This window comes from Aegilops tauschii, chromosome 3, assembly GCF_002575655.3.
Source record: "Aegilops tauschii subsp. strangulata cultivar AL8/78 chromosome 3, Aet v6.0, whole genome shotgun sequence".
NCBI classification, from domain to species: Eukaryota; Viridiplantae; Streptophyta; class Magnoliopsida; order Poales; family Poaceae; genus Aegilops; species Aegilops tauschii.
Genome location: NC_053037.3, coordinates 251,390,089 through 251,397,823, shown reverse-complemented (window position 1 = coordinate 251,397,823; position 7,735 = coordinate 251,390,089).

Genomic DNA, 7,735 nt, shown 5'->3' with positions numbered 1-7,735 from the left:
TAAGGTAACACGTACTGTTCGTGTGCATTTTAGTATCTCTACATATGCTGATTATGTTGATTGTGATGTGGTACCTATGCAAGCATGTTCCTTATTACTTGGTAGACCATGGCAATTTGATAAAAATTCTGTACACCATGGTAGAAACAATCAGTATACTCTTGTTCATAAGGATAAAAATATTACTTTGCTTCCTATGATTCCTGATTCCATTTTGAAAGATGACATTAATAGAGCTAATAAAGCAAAACAGGAGAAAAATAAGAGTGAAAATCAGATTGTGGCAAAAGAATTTGAGCAACAAATGAAACCTAATAATAAACCATCTAGTGTTGTTTCTGAAATTAAATTAAAAAGTGCATGTTTACTTGCCACAAAATCTGATATTGATGAGCTAGATTTCAGCAAATCTGTTTGCGATGCTTTTGTGTGCAAAGAGGCATTATTTTCATTCGAGGACGTGCCTTCCTCTTTGCCCCCTGCTTTCACTAACATTTTGCAGGAGTTCGCTGATGTCTTACCACAAGACGTGCCACCGGGATTACCACCTATCCGAGGGATTGGGCATCAAATTGACTTAATTCCCGGTGCATCGCTACCAACCGTGCACCATACCGTACCAATCCAGAGGAGACGAAGGAGATTATGCGTCAAGTACAGGAGCTGCTCGACAAAGGTTATATACGCGAATCTCTTAGTCCTTGTGCCGTTCCTATTATATTAGTGCCTAAAAAGGATGGTACGTCGCGTATGTGTGTTGATTGTAGAGGCATTAATAATATTACTATTCGTTATCGTCATCCTATTCCTAGGCTAGATGATATGCTTGATGAATTGAGTGGCTCTACAATATTCTCCAAAGTTGATTTGCGTAGTGGATACCATCAAATTCGTATGAAATTGGGAGATGAATGGAAAACTGCATTTAAAACTAAGTTTGGTTTATATGAGTGGTTAGTCATACCTTTTGGGTTAACTAATGCACCTAGTACTTTCATGAGACTAATGAACGAAGTTTTACGTGCTTTCATTGGACGATTTGTGGTAGTCTATTTTGATGATATACTGATTTATAGCAAATCTTTGGAAGAACATTTGGAACATTTACGTGCTGTTTTTATTGCTCTACGTGATGCACGTTTGTTTGGTAACCTTGGGAAGTGCACCTTTTGCACCGACCGAGTATCTTTTCTTGGCTATGTTGTTACTCCACAGGGAATTGAAGTTGATAAAGCCAAGATTGAAGCTATTGAGAGTTGGCCGCAGCCCAAAACGGTCACAGAAGTGCGGAGTTTTCTTGGACTCGCTGGTTTCTATAGGCGTTTTGTGAGAGATTTTAAGCACCATTGCTGCACCTCTCAACGAGCTTACAAAGAAGGATGTGCCTTTTGTTTAGGGTACCGCACAGGAAGAAGCCTTCACGGTATTGAAAGATAAGTTGACACATGCTCCTTTACTCCAACTTCCTGATTTTAATAAGACTTTTGAGCTTGAATGTGATGCTAGTGGAATTGGATTAGGAGGTGTGTTATTACAAGATGGTAAACCTATTGCATACTTTTCTGAAAAATTGAGTGGGCCTAGTCTGAATTATTCTACTTATGATAAAGAACTATATGCTCTTGTTCGGACTTTAGAAACATGGCAACATTATTTATGGCCCAAAGAATTTGTTATACATTCTGATCATGAATCTTTGAAACATATTAAAAGTCAAGCTAAACTGAATCGTAGACATGCTAAATGGGTTGAATTCATTGAAACTTTCCCTTATGTCATTAAACACAAGAAGGGTAAAGAAAATGTTATTGCTGATGCATTGTCTCGTCGCTATACTATGCTTTCACAACTTGACTTCAAAATATTTGGTTTGGAGACCATCAAAGATCAATATGTGCATGATGCTGATTTTAAAGATGTTTTGCAGAATTGTAAAGAAGGAAGAACCTGGAACAAGTTTGTCGTTAATGATGGATTTGTGTTCCGTGCTAACAAGCTATGCATTCCAGCTAGCTCTCTTCATCTTTTGTTGTTGCAGGAGGCGCATGGAGGAGGATTAATGGGACACTTTGGCGTGAAGAAGACGGAGGACGTACTTGCTACACATTTCTTTTGGCCAAAGATGAGACGGGATGTTGAGCGTTTTGTTGCTCGCTGCACTACATGTCAAAAAGCTAAGTCACGAATCAATCCTCATGGTTTATATATGCCTTTGCCTGTACCTAGTGTTCCTTGGGAGGATATATCTATGGACTTTGTTTTAGGTTTACCTCGAACAAAGAAGGGGAGGGATAGCATATTTGTTGTCGTGGATAGATTCTCAAAAATGGCACACTTTATACCATGTCATAAAAGCGATGATGCTGTCAATGTTGCTGATTTGTTCTTCCGTGAAATTATTCGTTTGCATGGTGTGCCAAATACTATTGTTTCAGATCGTGATACTAAATTTCTTAGCCACTTTTGGAGATGTTTATGGGCTAAGTTGGGGACTAAACTGCTTTTTAGTACTACTTGTCACCCCCAAACTGATGGACAAACTGAAGTAGTCAATAGAACATTGTCTACTATGCTTAGGGCTGTTTTGAAGAATAATAAGAAAATGTGGGAAGAATGCTTGCCTCATATTGAGTTTGCTTATAATCGTTCATTGCATTCTACTACTAAGATGTGCCCTTTTGAAATTGTGTATGGTTTCCTACCTCGTGCACCTATTGATTTGTTGCCTCTTCCATCTTCGGAGAAGGTTAATTTTGATGCTAAACAACATGCTGAATTGATCTTAAAAATGCATGAGTTAACTAAGGAAAACATTGAGCGTATGAATGCTAAATATAAACTTGTTGGAGATAAGGGTAGAAAACATGTTGTGTTTGCACCTAGAGATCTTGTTTGGTTACATTTGCGTAAGGATAGATTTCCTGATTTGTGCAAATCAAAGCTAATGCCACGTGCTGATGGTCCTTTTAAGGTGTTAGAGAAAATAAATGATAATGCATATAAACTTGAGCTGCCTGCAGATTTTGGGGTTAGTCCCACTTTTAACATTGCAGGTTTGAAGCCTTATTTGGGTGAGGGAGATGAGCTTCCGTCGAGGACGACTTCATTTCAAGAAGGGGAGGATGATGAGGACATCAATACCATTGTTACACCCACAGCCCCTGCTGCTATACATACTGAACCAATTACTAGAGCTCGCGCACGCCAATTAAATTATCAGGTACTTTCGTTTCTTGGTAATGATTCTAATGTTCATGAGAATATGATGCTGCCTAAATTGGATACATTTGTTTTGCTTACAAATGAAGGGCCTAGCTTTGAGAAGGATGAACATTGGAGCAAGAACAAGCATGGAGATGATGGCATGCGCATGGGGGACAAGAACGGAGTTACAAGTGATGATTTCAGGACGCTGAAGCCACCATAATGCGTGCATGAAGCATTGGACGAAATATACAAGATGCTACTTCATAACTTTCGTCCAGAGGCTATTCTAGGTGCTGCGTCACCTTATTATTGGGCCAGGCCCATGTAATTTCGAAATACTTGAGTATAGGCTATTTTTAGAGTCCGTATGTGTGGGAAACAAGAGATAGGGTTGGTTTCGGACCCCTTCCCCAAGGGCCACGAAATTCCCCCCTCTTCCTCCATATATACAGCCCTTTGGGCGTCGTTTAGACTTTGGGTTTTGTTTAGATTAAAAGTTCGGCATAGCTGCAACTTCGCGTACTTCGTTTGTGTTCAACGACCAGACAAAGGCGTCAGAGAACCCCACCTTGATCAATAAAGCTTTCATCTTATATTCGCAATATCCAGATTGCAATCTCAGTTTCTTGCTTGTTCTTCATTTGCTCGCAGGAAACAGACCCTCGTGGTCAGGTTGATCGTGCTCCGGCGTGGTCAATAACCTCTCGGAGTTGGTTTAGCGATTGCTAAGGCGCGACGTCATCGCACGTTCGTAGTCGGGTCGTCAAAGTCGACTTCCACGAAAGCGATATCCATCATCTCATCGAAAGACGGGACACCTTTGCCTCTATCATACCATCATTGAGTTGCATATCTTGGTATCATCTCTTGTGTCACAAAAGTTGTCTTCGCATACACAATTTCTATCTTGGTTCGTGAACCATTGCATGAGAAAAGAGCTCAAACAACAAAGAGCCAAACAAGCTTTTAAGCAAAAGGAGAAAGATAAGCAAAGAGCTTAAGCAAGAACCATAGCATCATACAACATTAAGATTGTCATACTCGATCATCTTGGATCAAAGCATAGAAACATCATACATATAGCATACTTGGGATAGAAGTCGTTGCATTTTTGCTTAGTAGGTTGTGCACAAGTTCGTATCCGCCTATTGTGCAATCGTGCTAGCGTCTCTCTAGTGTTGTGCAACAAGAGCATCTTGGTGGATTCCACATTTTGGCTCAACCTTGGTTGCCCAACCCCACTTATCTATTTGTGTGTGTGTTTCCGTGTACCATATCTTGCTATTGGTCTACTTGTTGCATTTGCAAATTTGTGAATCTTTTCCAACATTATTGAGTCTCACTTACAATTGCATCAAATTTTGTGCCACCATCCTAACCAAGCTCCACCATAAGCTTTTACTTGTGTAGGTGTGAGAACCGACAAGAAACGGTACCAATTGTGCTATTCCCTTGATACACATTGGAGTGATCTTTGATCCATTTTCAACATCGGTCAAGGTACATTTGGTATTGGTTCTTCTCCTTCTCCCACTCACATATCTTTGTTTGAAATGATGGATAGGCCAAGTACTTCTACCAATCCACTCTTCTTGGAGCAAGACGACGACATGTCATCCTACGTCACCAAGACTCAACTATTTGGTGCACACCGAGCTTTGCATCAAGAACAACTTGCTTTGGGCGATCGCATCGACAACCTCGCCTCCGATCTACGACAATCTGAGCAACGTACAAGAGACTACTTCGACACATCCATGAGTTCCCTCAAAGAAGATATCCGAACCATGATGGTCCGCTCTTCTACAACTTCGTCCTCGTCAAGACGGAGCCGCTCAAGTCGACACTACGATGACACCATCTCCGGTTCAAGTACACCGACATCGAACACTCTTCGTCGTGCCGCGCGTCAAGACCGTCAAGCTAACCGCAATCCTCTACACGACACCTACTCTCAAGAGCATCGACATCGTCACAACCAAGCTGCTTTCGCACAAGCACAAGAACGGCAACGCCAACGACAACAAGAACAAGAGGAGCGAGCGCGACAACATCAAGATGCACAAGACGCCGAGGCGCAACGTCAAGAACGACAACTACGTGAAGCTCAAGCACTTGAGGCGCAACGTGCTCTTCAATACTCAAGTCGTGCCGTAGCCAATCGAGGCCGACAAGCTCGACTACATCAAGAAGCACTTCGCGACGAAGCTCAAGAAAGGATTTACGAAGCACGTGTGCATCGACAAGCTCCTCGACATGATCGACAAGTTCCTCGTCAAGATCAACAAGCTCCTCCTCATGCGAGACAAGAACGTCAAGTCCATCGAGAGCAAGAAGACAATGCACCACCTCCTCACCAAGAGCATCATGAGGAAGTCAACCCTCCTCACCAAGAGCATCATGAGGAAGACAACCCTCCTCACCAAGAGCAACATCAGGAAGACAACCCTCCTTGCCAAGAGCGACATGAGATTGCCAATCCTCACCGACATGGGCGTCATCATCCCCGACCCCAACACAATGAAGAGCAACGATATGGCAAGCTAAAGTTCACCATGCCCAAGTTTACCGGAAGCTATGACCCCGAAGAGTACATATCATGGGCATTGAAGGTTGACAAAATCTTCCGCTTGCACAACTACAAAGAAGAGAAGAAGATCGCAATGGCATCCCTCGAATTCCAAGACTACGTCCTCATTTGGTGGGAACAAGTCATTGAGCGCACCGCGGCAAGCGGTGAACCACCCATCACCACTTGGGCACAAATGAAGGATGTCATGAGAGCACGATTCGTGCCAAACTACTACAACCGCGACCTCTTCAAGAAACTCCAACAACTCAAGCAAGGAACCAAGAGCGTTGAAGAGTACTACAAGGAAATGGAGATTGCCATGATACGAGCCAATGTCAAAGAAGATGATGAGCAAACTATGGCACGTTTCTTGAATGGACTCAATCACCCTATCAAGAAGATTGCCGACTTCCAACCATACTCGAACCTCATCGAGCTAGTGCATCAAGCTACCAAAGCGGAACGGCAAGTACAAGACGACTTCAAGTATGCCAAGTTCTCATCCAAGTCCTATGGCCTCTCCAACAATCAAGCTTCGACGACTCCCACCACGAGCAATGGCGACAAGTCAAGTTACAAGAAAGCTTCGGCAAGCTCAAGTCGTCCTCCTACTACAAGCAACTTCAAGCCGAAAGCTTCATCATCATTTACTCCAACCGATGAGACCATCAAGACAAGTTCCATCAAATGTTTCACATGCGGAGGCCGAGGCCACAAGTCCTTCGAGTGCACAAACAAGTGCACCATGATCCTCAATGACGACGGCACCTACGACTCCATGAGTGAAGGAGAAATGGAAGCTCTTGAGCAAGTGGCCATGCACCGACAAGTGAACAATGAAGAAGAAGATGATCACATCTTTTGTGACGAAGACTCAAGTCCCGCTCTTGTTGTCTCCAAGGTCTTGACTCTTCAACATCAACGAGACGAAGATCAAAGATGCCATATCTTCCACACAAAGGCCGGCATCAATGGACGGTCCGTCAAGGTCATCATCGATGGAGGGAGTTGCCATAACTTGGCAAGTGAAGAACTATGCTCCAAACTCCAATTGGTCAAGATGAAGCACCCGCACCCCTACAAGGTTCAATGGCTAAGCGACACCGGCACCATACAAGTCGAGCAAAGAGTACAAGTCTCTTTCAAGATCGGCGCCTATGAAGACACTTTGGAGTGTGATGTCCTTCCGATGACCGTGTGCCACCTCCTTCTTGGACGGCCATCGCAATTTGACCGAGGTGTCATTCACAATGGGCGTACATAATCACTATAGCTTCAAGATGAAAGGGAAAGAGTTTGTGCTACATCCTATGTCTCCAAGCCAAGTGCTCGCCGACAAGCAAAACACCCATCGTGGAGAGAATAGTGAGAGAGTGAACCACCAAAAAGAGAGTGAGCGCCACAAGCCCAAATTGAGTGCCTCCACGATGAGCGACAAGAAAAACTTAGTCCTATTTGCCACCAAACGTGAGATGAGAGAAGTGAGTGAGAACCCATCAAGTGTCCTACACTATGTCCTATTGTGCAAGGATGAGGCACCAAAAACTAACAACTCTCACGATCTACCTTTGGTGTTATCTTCTTTATTGCAGGAATTCCAAGATGTTTTCCCCGATGAGCTACCTCCAGGTCTACCACCACTACGAGGCATTGAGCACCGAATTGATCTCATCCCCGGAGCGCTGCTTCCAAACAAAGCGCCCTAACGCGTCAACCCCGAAGAAACCAAAGAAATTCAAAGGCAAGTAAAGCATCTCATAGACCATGGACATGTGCGTGAAAGTTTGAGTCCTTGTGTCATTGGCTTTGAGCATATAAAAGACTTGTATGAGCATGATCCTACATTTTCTATTCCTTATGCCAAGTGTTTGACGCATACTTCTTGGGATCGATACTACATCAAAGATGGATATCTTATGAGAGCTAACAAACTTTGCATCCCCGAGTCCTCTCTTC